The 15,306-nt window shown below is 45.7% G+C and overlaps 9 non-coding genes across 9 annotated transcripts; all 9 read left to right on the forward strand.

Annotated features, from left to right (window-relative positions):
• The first annotated feature begins 1,977 nt into the window (after positions 1–1,977).
• TRNAG-UCC (transfer RNA glycine (anticodon UCC)) lies at positions 1,978–2,049 on the forward strand. The gene has a single exon. It is a non-coding gene; the product is annotated as a tRNA-Gly (tRNA).
• A 1,521-nt stretch (positions 2,050–3,570) lies between these two features.
• TRNAG-UCC (transfer RNA glycine (anticodon UCC)) lies at positions 3,571–3,642 on the forward strand. The gene has a single exon. It is a non-coding gene; the product is annotated as a tRNA-Gly (tRNA).
• A 1,521-nt stretch (positions 3,643–5,163) lies between these two features.
• On the forward strand, positions 5,164–5,235 carry TRNAG-UCC (transfer RNA glycine (anticodon UCC)). Its single transcript has one exon. It is a non-coding gene; the product is annotated as a tRNA-Gly (tRNA).
• A 1,521-nt stretch (positions 5,236–6,756) lies between these two features.
• Positions 6,757–6,828, forward strand: TRNAG-UCC (transfer RNA glycine (anticodon UCC)). Its single transcript has one exon. It is a non-coding gene; the product is annotated as a tRNA-Gly (tRNA).
• Positions 6,829–8,349: 1,521 nt separating this feature from the next.
• TRNAG-UCC (transfer RNA glycine (anticodon UCC)) lies at positions 8,350–8,421 on the forward strand. The gene has a single exon. It is a non-coding gene; the product is annotated as a tRNA-Gly (tRNA).
• Positions 8,422–9,942: 1,521 nt separating this feature from the next.
• Positions 9,943–10,014, forward strand: TRNAG-UCC (transfer RNA glycine (anticodon UCC)). Its single transcript has one exon. It is a non-coding gene; the product is annotated as a tRNA-Gly (tRNA).
• A 1,510-nt stretch (positions 10,015–11,524) lies between these two features.
• On the forward strand, positions 11,525–11,596 carry TRNAG-UCC (transfer RNA glycine (anticodon UCC)). Its single transcript has one exon. It is a non-coding gene; the product is annotated as a tRNA-Gly (tRNA).
• A 1,521-nt stretch (positions 11,597–13,117) lies between these two features.
• On the forward strand, positions 13,118–13,189 carry TRNAG-UCC (transfer RNA glycine (anticodon UCC)). Its single transcript has one exon. It is a non-coding gene; the product is annotated as a tRNA-Gly (tRNA).
• Positions 13,190–14,710: 1,521 nt separating this feature from the next.
• Positions 14,711–14,782, forward strand: TRNAG-UCC (transfer RNA glycine (anticodon UCC)). The gene has a single exon. It is a non-coding gene; the product is annotated as a tRNA-Gly (tRNA).
• The last annotated feature ends 524 nt before the right edge of the window (positions 14,783–15,306 follow it).

Below are 15,306 nucleotides of genomic sequence, written 5' to 3' on the forward strand. Positions count from 1 at the left end.
GCTCCCAGGTAAAGCCAAATCCTGAGTATGCTAGTGCTAGGATCACAGAGAAAGGACAGGGACAGAGAGCTGCTGTCTTGGTAAAGGCCTGAAACGGCTAATTCCTAAGAGGGTCTGCACTTTCAGTTATGACTGACTGTGAGTGGGGAAGATGAAGATTTTCTGTACCCAGCATACCTTGCGATGTGCTTAGGCAAATGAGGAGAGAGCCCCACCAATCCCTTGCCACTCCGCTGAAAGCTCCTCCTCTGCATAAAGAGAGCACTTTCACAAGGGAGCAGAGTGGCGCAGCGGAAGCGTGCTGGGCCCATAACCCAGAGGTCGATGGATCGAAACCATCCTCTGCTAATATTGCTTGATTTTTCTTCCTAGGACTAATCTGTCATTTCCACCCTGCCAGCAAGGAAAAGCGCAGGCTTGTGCTAGCTATGTGAGAAAAGACTTCTCAACTATCTGTCTCTGCTGTAAATCAAGAGAGTGATCGTCAAAGGATCAACCCTATACTTTGAAAGTAAAGATACCCAATTAGAAGCATAAATGACAGGTGGGACCTTCACACGTTTTTCGGGGCATGCTTTGAATTTCATTCTTCCCTTTTTGTTCTGCTTTTATCAATCTCCTATGCATTTCATGGAATTTACTCCCTTTCTCTTCGCTGCTTTGCTTCCGATGCTGCCCATATGCTCATTTCCACTATTTGTACTGCTGCTTTCCATTTCTTCTCTTCTGCACAGCTTTATCCTTGGTTTCAATCCCCAGTTCTTTACCCTCTGCAAGACAATTTCTACAGCTTTTCATGTTGGTATCCACACCAAGATTTTGTGCATACTTGTGCTCTCACCTGAATGCAGCGCCACCTTGTAACCATCGGATGTAACTGCGACTCAGAAAAATGTTTTATCAGAGGGCAAGTTGAGATGACTCCAAGTGGCAGATTTCCACGGAAAGAGCCTCTCGCTGCAGCAGGAAGGTTGGATACTTCAAATTGGCATAGTTTCCTGTCCAGCGTCCTCTCACGTCCCGAACGCTCCCAAACGCTCAAAAGCCTCACACCGGGCAAGCCCTCACCGGGTAGATCTCTGGCTCCCAGGTAAAGCCAAATCCTGAGTATGCTAGTGCTAGGATCACAGAGAAAGGACAGGGACAGAGAGCTGCTGTCTTGGTAAAGGCCTGAAACGGCTAATTCCTAAGAGGGTCTGCACTTTCAGTTATGACTGACTGTGAGTGGGGAAGATGAAGATTTTCTGTACCCAGCATACCTTGCGATGTGCTTAGGCAAATGAGGAGAGAGCCCCACCAATCCCTTGCCACTCCGCTGAAAGCTCCTCCTCTGCATAAAGAGAGCACTTTCACAAGGGAGCAGAGTGGCGCAGCGGAAGCGTGCTGGGCCCATAACCCAGAGGTCGATGGATCGAAACCATCCTCTGCTAATATTGCTTGATTTTTCTTCCTAGGACTAATCTGTCATTTCCACCCTGCCAGCAAGGAAAAGCGCAGGCTTGTGCTAGCTATGTGAGAAAAGACTTCTCAACTATCTGTCTCTGCTGTAAATCAAGAGAGTGATCGTCAAAGGATCAAAACTATACTTTGAAAGTAAAGATACCCAATTAGAAGCATAAATGACAGGTGGGACCTTCACACGTTTTTCGGGGCATGCTTTGAATTTAATTCTTCCCTTTTTGTTCTGCTTTTATCAATCTCCTATGCATTTCATGGAATTTACTCCCTTTCTCTTCGCTGCTTTGCTTCCGATGCTGCCCATATGCTCATTTCCACTATTTGTACTGCTGCTTTCCATTTCTTCTCTTCTGCACAGCTTTATCCTTGGTTTCAATCCCCAGTTCTTTAGCCACTGCAAGACAATTTCTACAGCTTTTCATGTTGGTATCCACACCAAATGCACGATTGGAACCGGTGCAAGATTGCCACTGCACTCGGCGTTGTAACATCTGGAACCTAGAGGACACACATCAGAGGGTGTTGGTGGTATAGTGGTGAGCATAGCTGCCTTCCAAGCAGTTGACCCGGGTTCGATTCCCGGCCAACGCAGTGCAAATATTTATATATTCTCCAAGCAGGATATATTTTAATGCAACATGTCACAAAACTGAAATATCAGAAACAGAATAATCAGCCGTTATATAAAAAAATAAACAAACACGTAGGTAGACATCTCGATCGCCTCATCTGCTACATTCATTGTCCCAATATATGCTATTTTCCATAAAGCACTCACCACTCACATGTGCTGATAATAAATATTTTGCTGGGGGCAGGCAATGAAAGGGCTGAGCCCCGACCAGACATTATAACCCCAGCATCCCTATTTTAAAAAGCATTTCTAGGCGATATCTAGCCTCTGAAAATAATAGGCAAGATCCACCGATAAATCTGGCAAAAGTCCCCAAGATTTTGTGCATACTTGTGCTCTCACCTGAATGCAGCGCCACCTTGTAACCATCGGATGTAACTGCGACTCAGAAAAATGTTTTATCAGAGGGCAAGTTGAGATGACTCCAAGTGGCAGATTTCCACGGAAAGAGCCTCTCGCTGCAGCAGGAAGGTTGGATACTTCAAATTGGCATAGTTTCCTGTCCAGCGTCCTCTCACGTCCCGAACGCTCCCAAACGCTCAAAAGCCTCACACCGGGCAAGCCCTCACCGGGTAGATCTCTGGCTCCCAGGTAAAGCCAAATCCTGAGTATGCTAGTGCTAGGATCACAGAGAAAGGACAGGGACAGAGAGCTGCTGTCTTGGTAAAGGCCTGAAACGGCTAATTCCTAAGAGGGTCTGCACTTTCAGTTATGACTGACTGTGAGTGGGGAAGATGAAGATTTTCTGTACCCAGCATACCTTGCGATGTGCTTAGGCAAATGAGGAGAGAGCCCCACCAATCCCTTGCCACTCCGCTGAAAGCTCCTCCTCTGCATAAAGAGAGCACTTTCACAAGGGAGCAGAGTGGCGCAGCGGAAGCGTGCTGGGCCCATAACCCAGAGGTCGATGGATCGAAACCATCCTCTGCTAATATTGCTTGATTTTTCTTCCTAGGACTAATCTGTCATTTCCACCCTGCCAGCAAGGAAAAGCGCAGGCTTGTGCTAGCTATGTGAGAAAAGACTTCTCAACTATCTGTCTCTGCTGTAAATCAAGAGAGTGATCGTCAAAGGATCAAAACTATACTTTGAAAGTAAAGATACCCAATTAGAAGCATAAATGACAGGTGGGACCTTCACACGTTTTTCGGGGCATGCTTTGAATTTAATTCTTCCCTTTTTGTTCTGCTTTTATCAATCTCCTATGCATTTCATGGAATTTACTCCCTTTCTCTTCGCTGCTTTGCTTCCGATGCTGCCCATATGCTCATTTCCACTATTTGTACTGCTGCTTTCCATTTCTTCTCTTCTGCACAGCTTTATCCTTGGTTTCAATCCCCAGTTCTTTACCCACTGCAAGACAATTTCTACAGCTTTTCATGTTGGTATCCACACCAAATGCACGATTGGAACCGGTGCAAGATTGCCACTGCACTCGGCGTTGTAACATCTGGAACCTAGAGGACACACATCAGAGGGCGTTGGTGGTATAGTGGTGAGCATAGCTGCCTTCCAAGCAGTTGACCCGGGTTCGATTCCCGGCCAACGCAGTGCAAATATTTATATATTCTCCAAGCAGGATATATTTTAATGCAACATGTCACAAAACTGAAATATCAGAAACAGAATAATCAGCCGTTATATAAAAAAATAATCAAACACGTAGGTAGACATCTCGATCGCCTCATCTGCTACATTCATTGTCCCAATATATGCTATTTTCCATAAAGCACTCACCACTCACATGTGCTGATAATAAATATTTTGCTGGGGGCAGGCAATGAAAGGGCTGCGCCCCGACCAGAAATTATAACCCCAGCATCCCTATGTTAAAAAGCATTTCTAGGCGATATCTAGCCTCTGAAAATAATAGGCAAGATCCACCGATAAATCTGGCAAAAGTCCCCAAGATTTTGTGCATACTTGTGTTCTCACCTGAATGCAGCGCCACCTTGTAACCATCGGATGTAACTGCGGCTCAGAAAAATGTTTTATCAGAGGGCAAGTTGAGAGGACTCCAAGTGGCAGATTTCCACGGAAAGAGCCTCTCACTGCAGCAGGAAGGTTGGATACTTCAAATTGGCATAGTTTCCTGTCCAGCGTCCTCTCACGTCCCGAACGCTCCCAAACGCTCAAAAGCCTCACACCGGGCAAGCCCTCACCGGGTAGATCTCTGGCTCCCAGGTAAAGCCAAATCCTGAGTATGCTAGTGCTAGGATCACAGAGAAAGGACAGGGACAGAGAGCTGCTGTCTTGGTAAAGGCCTGAAACGGCTAATTCCTAAGAGGGTCTGCACTTTCAGTTATGACTGACTGTGAGTGGGGAAGATGAAGATTTTCTGTACCCAGCATACCTTGCGATGTGCTTAGGCAAATGAGGAGAGAGCCCCACCAATCCCTTGCCACTCCGCTGAAAGCTCCTCCTCTGCATAAAGAGAGCACTTTCACAAGGGAGCAGAGTGGCGCAGCGGAAGCGTGCTGGGCCCATAACCCAGAGGTCGATGGATCGAAACCATCCTCTGCTAATATTGCTTGATTTTTCTTCCTAGGACTAATCTGTCATTTCCACCCTGCCAGCAAGGAAAAGCGCAGGCTTGTGCTAGCTATGTGAGAAAAGACTTCTCAACTATCTGTCTCTGCTGTAAATCAAGAGAGTGATCGTCAAAGGATCAACCCTATACTTTGAAAGTAAAGATACCCAATTAGAAGCATAAATGACAGGTGGGACCTTCACACGTTTTTCGGGGCATGCTTTGAATTTCATTCTTCCCTTTTTGTTCTGCTTTTATCAATCTCCTATGCATTTCATGGAATTTACTCCCTTTCTCTTCGCTGCTTTGCTTCCGATGCTGCCCATATGCTCATTTCCACTATTTGTACTGCTGCTTTCCATTTCTTCTCTTCTGCACAGCTTTATCCTTGGTTTCAATCCCCAGTTCTTTACCCTCTGCAAGACAATTTCTACAGCTTTTCATGTTGGTATCCACACCAAATGCACGATTGGAACCGGTGCAAGATTGCCACTGCACTCGGCGTTGTAACATCTGGAACCTAGAGGACACACATCAGAGGGTGTTGGTGGTATAGTGGTGAGCATAGCTGCCTTCCAAGCAGTTGACCCGGGTTCGATTCCCGGCCAACGCAGTGCAAATATTTATATATTCTCCAAGCAGGATATATTTTAATGCAACATGTCACAAAACTGAAATATCAGAAACAGAATAATCAGCCGTTATATAAAAAAATAAACAAACACGTAGGTAGACATCTCGATCGCCTCATCTGCTACATTCATTGTCCCAATATATGCTATTTTCCATAAAGCACTCACCACTCACATGTGCTGATAATAAATATTTTGCTGGGGGCAGGCAATGAAAGGGCTGAGCCCCGACCAGACATTATAACCCCAGCATCCCTATTTTAAAAAGCATTTCTAGGCGATATCTAGCCTCTGAAAATAATAGGCAAGATCCACCGATAAATCTGGCAAAAGTCCCCAAGATTTTGTGCATACTTGTGCTCTCACCTGAATGCAGCGCCACCTTGTAACCATCGGATGTAACTGCGACTCAGAAAAATGTTTTATCAGAGGGCAAGTTGAGATGACTCCAAGTGGCAGATTTCCACGGAAAGAGCCTCTCGCTGCAGCAGGAAGGTTGGATACTTCAAATTGGCATAGTTTCCTGTCCAGCGTCCTCTCACGTCCCGAACGCTCCCAAACGCTCAAAAGCCTCACACCGGGCAAGCCCTCACCGGGTAGATCTCTGGCTCCCAGGTAAAGCCAAATCCTGAGTATGCTAGTGCTAGGATCACAGAGAAAGGACAGGGACAGAGAGCTGCTGTCTTGGTAAAGGCCTGAAACGGCTAATTCCTAAGAGGGTCTGCACTTTCAGTTATGACTGACTGTGAGTGGGGAAGATGAAGATTTTCTGTACCCAGCATACCTTGCGATGTGCTTAGGCAAATGAGGAGAGAGCCCCACCAATCCCTTGCCACTCCGCTGAAAGCTCCTCCTCTGCATAAAGAGAGCACTTTCACAAGGGAGCAGAGTGGCGCAGCGGAAGCGTGCTGGGCCCATAACCCAGAGGTCGATGGATCGAAACCATCCTCTGCTAATATTGCTTGATTTTTCTTCCTAGGACTAATCTGTCATTTCCACCCTGCCAGCAAGGAAAAGCGCAGGCTTGTGCTAGCTATGTGAGAAAAGACTTCTCAACTATCTGTCTCTGCTGTAAATCAAGAGAGTGATCGTCAAAGGATCAAAACTATACTTTGAAAGTAAAGATACCCAATTAGAAGCATAAATGACAGGTGGGACCTTCACACGTTTTTCGGGGCATGCTTTGAATTTAATTCTTCCCTTTTTGTTCTGCTTTTATCAATCTCCTATGCATTTCATGGAATTTACTCCCTTTCTCTTCGCTGCTTTGCTTCCGATGCTGCCCATATGCTCATTTCCACTATTTGTACTGCTGCTTTCCATTTCTTCTCTTCTGCACAGCTTTATCCTTGGTTTCAATCCCCAGTTCTTTAGCCACTGCAAGACAATTTCTACAGCTTTTCATGTTGGTATCCACACCAAATGCACGATTGGAACCGGTGCAAGATTGCCACTGCACTCGGCGTTGTAACATCTGGAACCTAGAGGACACACATCAGAGGGCGTTGGTGGTATAGTGGTGAGCATAGCTGCCTTCCAAGCAGTTGACCCGGGTTCGATTCCCGGCCAACGCAGTGCAAATATTTATATATTCTCCAAGCAGGATATATTTTAATGCAACATGTCACAAAACTGAAATATCAGAAACAGAATAATCAGCCGTTATATAAAAAAATAATCAAACACGTAGGTAGACATCTCGATCGCCTCATCTGCTACATTCATTGTCCCAATATATGCTATTTTCCATAAAGCACTCACCACTCACATGTGCTGATAATAAATATTTTGCTGGGGGCAGGCAATGAAAGGGCTGCGCCCCGACCAGAAATTATAACCCCAGCATCCCTATGTTAAAAAGCATTTCTAGGCGATATCTAGCCTCTGAAAATAATAGGCAAGATCCACCGATAAATCTGGCAAAAGTCCCCAAGATTTTGTGCATACTTGTGTTCTCACCTGAATGCAGCGCCACCTTGTAACCATCGGATGTAACTGCGGCTCAGAAAAATGTTTTATCAGAGGGCAAGTTGAGAGGACTCCAAGTGGCAGATTTCCACGGAAAGAGCCTCTCACTGCAGCAGGAAGGTTGGATACTTCAAATTGGCATAGTTTCCTGTCCAGCGTCCTCTCACGTCCCGAACGCTCCCAAACGCTCAAAAGCCTCACACCGGGCAAGCCCTCACCGGGTAGATCTCTGGCTCCCAGGTAAAGCCAAATCCTGAGTATGCTAGTGCTAGGATCCCAGAGAAAGGACAGGGACAGAGAGCTGCTGTCTTGGTAAAGGCCTGAAACGGCTAATTCCTAAGAGGGTCTGCACTTTCAGTTATGACTGACTGTGAGTGGGGAAGATGAAGATTTTCTGTACCCAGCATACCTTGCGATGTGCTTAGGCAAATGAGGAGAGAGCCCCACCAATCCCTTGCCACTCCGCTGAAAGCTCCTCCTCTGCATAAAGAGAGCACTTTCACAAGGGAGCAGAGTGGCGCAGCGGAAGCGTGCTGGGCCCATAACCCAGAGGTCGATGGATCGAAACCATCCTCTGCTAATATTGCTTGATTTTTCTTCCTAGGACTAATCTGTCATTTCCACCCTGCCAGCAAGGAAAAGCGCAGGCTTGTGCTAGCTATGTGAGAAAAGACTTCTCAACTATCTGTCTCTGCTGTAAATCAAGAGAGTGATCGTCAAAGGATCAACCCTATACTTTGAAAGTAAAGATACCCAATTAGAAGCATAAATGACAGGTGGGACCTTCACACGTTTTTCGGGGCATGCTTTGAATTTCATTCTTCCCTTTTTGTTCTGCTTTTATCAATCTCCTATGCATTTCATGGAATTTACTCCCTTTCTCTTCGCTGCTTTGCTTCCGATGCTGCCCATATGCTCATTTCCACTATTTGTACTGCTGCTTTCCATTTCTTCTCTTCTGCACAGCTTTATCCTTGGTTTCAATCCCCAGTTCTTTACCCTCTGCAAGACAATTTCTACAGCTTTTCATGTTGGTATCCACACCAAATGCACGATTGGAACCGGTGCAAGATTGCCACTGCACTCGGCGTTGTAACATCTGGAACCTAGAGGACACACATCAGAGGGTGTTGGTGGTATAGTGGTGAGCATAGCTGCCTTCCAAGCAGTTGACCCGGGTTCGATTCCCGGCCAACGCAGTGCAAATATTTATATATTCTCCAAGCAGGATATATTTTAATGCAACATGTCACAAAACTGAAATATCAGAAACAGAATAATCAGCCGTTATATAAAAAAATAAACAAACACGTAGGTAGACATCTCGATCGCCTCATCTGCTACATTCATTGTCCCAATATATGCTATTTTCCATAAAGCACTCACCACTCACATGTGCTGATAATAAATATTTTGCTGGGGGCAGGCAATGAAAGGGCTGAGCCCCGACCAGACATTATAACCCCAGCATCCCTATTTTAAAAAGCATTTCTAGGCGATATCTAGCCTCTGAAAATAATAGGCAAGATCCACCGATAAATCTGGCAAAAGTCCCCAAGATTTTGTGCATACTTGTGCTCTCACCTGAATGCAGCGCCACCTTGTAACCATCGGATGTAACTGCGACTCAGAAAAATGTTTTATCAGAGGGCAAGTTGAGATGACTCCAAGTGGCAGATTTCCACGGAAAGAGCCTCTCGCTGCAGCAGGAAGGTTGGATACTTCAAAATGGCATAGTTTCCTGTCCAGCGTCCTCTCACGTCCCGAACGCTCCCAAACGCTCAAAAGCCTCACACCGGGCAAGCCCTCACCGGGTAGATCTCTGGCTCCCAGGTAAAGCCAAATCCTGAGTATGCTAGTGCTAGGATCACAGAGAAAGGACAGGGACAGAGAGCTGCTGTCTTGGTAAAGGCCTGAAACGGCTAATTCCTAAGAGGGTCTGCACTTTCAGTTATGACTGACTGTGAGTGGGGAAGATGAAGATTTTCTGTACCCAGCATACCTTGCGATGTGCTTAGGCAAATGAGGAGAGAGCCCCACCAATCCCTTGCCACTCCGCTGAAAGCTCCTCCTCTGCATAAAGAGAGCACTTTCACAAGGGAGCAGAGTGGCGCAGCGGAAGCGTGCTGGGCCCATAACCCAGAGGTCGATGGATCGAAACCATCCTCTGCTAATATTGCTTGATTTTTCTTCCTAGGACTAATCTGTCATTTCCACCCTGCCAGCAAGGAAAAGCGCAGGCTTGTGCTAGCTATGTGAGAAAAGACTTCTCAACTATCTGTCTCTGCTGTAAATCAAGAGAGTGATCGTCAAAGGATCAACCCTATACTTTGAAAGTAAAGATACCCAATTAGAAGCATAAATGACAGGTGGGACCTTCACACGTTTTTCGGGGCATGCTTTGAATTTAATTCTTCCCTTTTTGTTCTGCTTTTATCAATCTCCTATGCATTTCATGGAATTTACTCCCTTTCTCTTCGCTGCTTTGCTTCCGATGCTGCCCATATGCTCATTTCCACTATTTGTACTGCTGCTTTCCATTTCTTCTCTTCTGCACAGCTTTATCCTTGGTTTCAATCCCCAGTTCTTTACCCACTGCAAGACAATTTCTACAGCTTTTCATGTTGGTATCCACACCAAATGCACGATTGGAACCGGTGCAAGATTGCCACTGCACTCGGCGTTGTAACATCTGGAACCTAGAGGACACACATCAGAGGGCGTTGGTGGTATAGTGGTGAGCATAGCTGCCTTCCAAGCAGTTGACCCGGGTTCGATTCCCGGCCAACGCAGTGCAAATATTTATATATTCTCCAAGCAGGATATATTTTAATGCAACATGTCACAAAACTGAAATATCAGAAACAGAATAATCAGCCGTTATATAAAAAAATAATCAAACACGTAGGTAGACATCTCGATCGCCTCATCTGCTACATTCATTGTCCCAATATATGCTATTTTCCATAAAGCACTCACCACTCACATGTGCTGATAATAAATATTTTGCTGGGGGCAGGCAATGAAAGGGCTGCGCCCCGACCAGAAATTATAACCCCAGCATCCCTATGTTAAAAAGCATTTCTAGGCGATATCTAGCCTCTGAAAATAATAGGCAAGATCCACCGATAAATCTGGCAAAAGTCCCCAAGATTTTGTGCATACTTGTGTTCTCACCTGAATGCAGCGCCACCTTGTAACCATCGGATGTAACTGCGGCTCAGAAAAATGTTTTATCAGAGGGCAAGTTGAGAGGACTCCAAGTGGCAGATTTCCACGGAAAGAGCCTCTCACTGCAGCAGGAAGGTTGGATACTTCAAATTGGCATAGTTTCCTGTCCAGCGTCCTCTCACGTCCCGAACGCTCCCAAACGCTCAAAAGCCTCGCCCTCACCGGGTAGATCTCTGGCTCCCAGGTAAAGCCAAATCCTGAGTATGCTAGTGCTAGGATCACAGAGAAAGGACAGGGACAGAGAGCTGCTGTCTTGGTAAAGGCCTGAAACGGCTAATTCCTAAGAGGGTCTGCACTTTCAGTTATGACTGACTGTGAGTGGGGAAGATGAAGATTTTCTGTACCCAGCATACCTTGCGATGTGCTTAGGCAAATGAGGAGAGAGCCCCACCAATCCCTTGCCACTCCGCTGAAAGCTCCTCCTCTGCATAAAGAGAGCACTTTCACAAGGGAGCAGAGTGGCGCAGCGGAAGCGTGCTGGGCCCATAACCCAGAGGTCGATGGATCGAAACCATCCTCTGCTAATATTGCTTGATTTTTCTTCCTAGGACTAATCTGTCATTTCCACCCTGCCAGCAAGGAAAAGCGCAGGCTTGTGCTAGCTATGTGAGAAAAGACTTCTCAACTATCTGTCTCTGCTGTAAATCAAGAGAGTGATCGTCAAAGGATCAAAACTATACTTTGAAAGTAAAGATACCCAATTAGAAGCATAAATGACAGGTGGGACCTTCACACGTTTTTCGGGGCATGCTTTGAATTTAATTCTTCCCTTTTTGTTCTGCTTTTATCAATCTCCTATGCATTTCATGGAATTTACTCCCTTTCTCTTCGCTGCTTTGCTTCCGATGCTGCCCATATGCTCATTTCCACTATTTGTACTGCTGCTTTCCATTTCTTCTCTTCTGCACAGCTTTATCCTTGGTTTCAATCCCCAGTTCTTTACCCACTGCAAGACAATTTCTACAGCTTTTCATGTTGGTATCCACACCAAATGCACGATTGGAACCGGTGCAAGATTGCCACTGCACTCGGCGTTGTAACATCTGGAACCTAGAGGACACACATCAGAGGGCGTTGGTGGTATAGTGGTGAGCATAGCTGCCTTCCAAGCAGTTGACCCGGGTTCGATTCCCGGCCAACGCAGTGCAAATATTTATATATTCTCCAAGCAGGATATATTTTAATGCAACATGTCACAAAACTGAAATATCAGAAACAGAATAATCAGCCGTTATATAAAAAAATAATCAAACACGTAGGTAGACATCTCGATCGCCTCATCTGCTACATTCATTGTCCCAATATATGCTATTTTCCATAAAGCACTCACCACTCACATGTGCTGATAATAAATATTTTGCTGGGGGCAGGCAATGAAAGGGCTGCGCCCCGACCAGAAATTATAACCCCAGCATCCCTATGTTAAAAAGCATTTCTAGGCGATATATAGCCTCTGAAAATAATAGGCAAGATCCACCGATAAATCTGGCAAAAGTCCCCAAGATTTTGTGCATACTTGTGTTCTCACCTGAATGCAGCGCCACCTTGTAACCATCGGATGTAACTGCGGCTCAGAAAAATGTTTTATCAGAGGGCAAGTTGAGAGGACTCCAAGTGGCAGATTTCCACGGAAAGAGCCTCTCACTGCAGCAGGAAGGTTGGATACTTCAAATTGGCATAGTTTCCTGTCCAGCGTCCTCTCACGTCCCGAACGCTCCCAAACGCTCAAAAGCCTCACACCGGGCAAGCCCTCACCGGGTAGATCTCTGGCTCCCAGGTAAAGCCAAATCCTGAGTATGCTAGTGCTAGGATCACAGAGAAAGGACAGGGACAGAGAGCTGCTGTCTTGGTAAAGGCCTGAAACGGCTAATTCCTAAGAGGGTCTGCACTTTCAGTTATGACTGACTGTGAGTGGGGAAGATGAAGATTTTCTGTACCCAGCATACCTTGCGATGTGCTTAGGCAAATGAGGAGAGAGCCCCACCAATCCCTTGCCACTCCGCTGAAAGCTCCTCCTCTGCATAAAGAGAGCACTTTCACAAGGGAGCAGAGTGGCGCAGCGGAAGCGTGCTGGGCCCATAACCCAGAGGTCGATGGATCGAAACCATCCTCTGCTAATATTGCTTGATTTTTCTTCCTAGGACTAATCTGTCATTTCCACCCTGCCAGCAAGGAAAAGCGCAGGCTTGTGCTAGCTATGTGAGAAAAGACTTCTCAACTATCTGTCTCTGCTGTAAATCAAGAGAGTGATCGTCAAAGGATCAACCCTATACTTTGAAAGTAAAGATACCCAATTAGAAGCATAAATGACAGGTGGGACCTTCACACGTTTTTCGGGGCATGCTTTGAATTTCATTCTTCCCTTTTTGTTCTGCTTTTATCAATCTCCTATGCATTTCATGGAATTTACTCCCTTTCTCTTCGCTGCTTTGCTTCCGATGCTGCCCATATGCTCATTTCCACTATTTGTACTGCTGCTTTCCATTTCTTCTCTTCTGCACAGCTTTATCCTTGGTTTCAATCCCCAGTTCTTTACCCTCTGCAAGACAATTTCTACAGCTTTTCATGTTGGTATCCACACCAAATGCACGATTGGAACCGGTGCAAGATTGCCACTGCACTCGGCGTTGTAACATCTGGAACCTAGAGGACACACATCAGAGGGTGTTGGTGGTATAGTGGTGAGCATAGCTGCCTTCCAAGCAGTTGACCCGGGTTCGATTCCCGGCCAACGCAGTGCAAATATTTATATATTCTCCAAGCAGGATATATTTTAATGCAACATGTCACAAAACTGAAATATCAGAAACAGAATAATCAGCCGTTATATAAAAAAATAAACAAACACGTAGGTAGACATCTCGATCGCCTCATCTGCTACATTCATTGTCCCAATATATGCTATTTTCCATAAAGCACTCACCACTCACATGTGCTGATAATAAATATTTTGCTGGGGGCAGGCAATGAAAGGGCTGAGCCCCGACCAGACATTATAACCCCAGCATCCCTATTTTAAAAAGCATTTCTAGGCGATATCTAGCCTCTGAAAATAATAGGCAAGATCCACCGATAAATCTGGCAAAAGTCCCCAAGATTTTGTGCATACTTGTGCTCTCACCTGAATGCAGCGCCACCTTGTAACCATCGGATGTAACTGCGACTCAGAAAAATGTTTTATCAGAGGGCAAGTTGAGATGACTCCAAGTGGCAGATTTCCACGGAAAGAGCCTCTCGCTGCAGCAGGAAGGTTGGATACTTCAAATTGGCATAGTTTCCTGTCCAGCGTCCTCTCACGTCCCGAACGCTCCCAAACGCTCAAAAGCCTCACACCGGGCAAGCCCTCACCGGGTAGATCTCTGGCTCCCAGGTAAAGCCAAATCCTGAGTATGCTAGTGCTAGGATCACAGAGAAAGGACAGGGACAGAGAGCTGCTGTCTTGGTAAAGGCCTGAAACGGCTAATTCCTAAGAGGGTCTGCACTTTCAGTTATGACTGACTGTGAGTGGGGAAGATGAAGATTTTCTGTACCCAGCATACCTTGCGATGTGCTTAGGCAAATGAGGAGAGAGCCCCACCAATCCCTTGCCACTCCGCTGAAAGCTCCTCCTCTGCATAAAGAGAGCACTTTCACAAGGGAGCAGAGTGGCGCAGCGGAAGCGTGCTGGGCCCATAACCCAGAGGTCGATGGATCGAAACCATCCTCTGCTAATATTGCTTGATTTTTCTTCCTAGGACTAATCTGTCATTTCCACCCTGCCAGCAAGGAAAAGCGCAGGCTTGTGCTAGCTATGTGAGAAAAGACTTCTCAACTATCTGTCTCTGCTGTAAATCAAGAGAGTGATCGTCAAAGGATCAAAACTATACTTTGAAAGTAAAGATACCCAATTAGAAGCATAAATGACAGGTGGGACCTTCACACGTTTTTCGGGGCATGCTTTGAATTTAATTCTTCCCTTTTTGTTCTGCTTTTATCAATCTCCTATGCATTTCATGGAATTTACTCCCTTTCTCTTCGCTGCTTTGCTTCCGATGCTGCCCATATGCTCATTTCCACTATTTGTACTGCTGCTTTCCATTTCTTCTCTTCTGCACAGCTTTATCCTTGGTTTCAATCCCCAGTTCTTTAGCCACTGCAAGACAATTTCTACAGCTTTTCATGTTGGTATCCACACCAAATGCACGATTGGAACCGGTGCAAGATTGCCACTGCACTCGGCGTTGTAACATCTGGAACCTAGAGGACACACATCAGAGGGCGTTGGTGGTATAGTGGTGAGCATAGCTGCCTTCCAAGCAGTTGACCCGGGTTCGATTCCCGGCCAACGCAGTGCAAATATTTATATATTCTCCAAGCAGGATATATTTTAATGCAACATGTCACAAAACTGAAATATCAGAAACAGAATAATCAGCCGTTATATAAAAAAATAATCAAACACGTAGGTAGACATCTCGATCGCCTCATCTGCTACATTCATTGTCCCAATATATGCTATTTTCCATAAAGCACTCACCACTCACATGTGCTGATAATAAATATTTTGCTGGGAGCAGGCAATGAAAGGGCTGCGCCCCGACCAGAAATTATAACCCCAGCATCCCTATGTTAAAAAGCATTTCTAGGCGATATCTAGCCTCTGAAAATAATAGGCAAGATCCACCGATAAATCTGGCAAAAGTCCCCAAGATTTTGTGCATACTTGTGTTCTCACCTGAATGCAGCGCCACCTTGTAACCATCGGATGTAACTGCGGCTCAGAAAAATGTTTTATCAGAGGGCAAGTTGAGAGGACTCCAAGTGGCAGATTTCCACGGAAAGAGCCTCTCACTGCAGCAGGAAGGTTGGATACT

Source organism: Triturus cristatus, chromosome 11 (assembly GCF_964204655.1).
Source record: "Triturus cristatus chromosome 11, aTriCri1.1, whole genome shotgun sequence".
Lineage (NCBI taxonomy): Eukaryota > Metazoa > Chordata > Amphibia > Caudata > Salamandridae > Triturus > Triturus cristatus.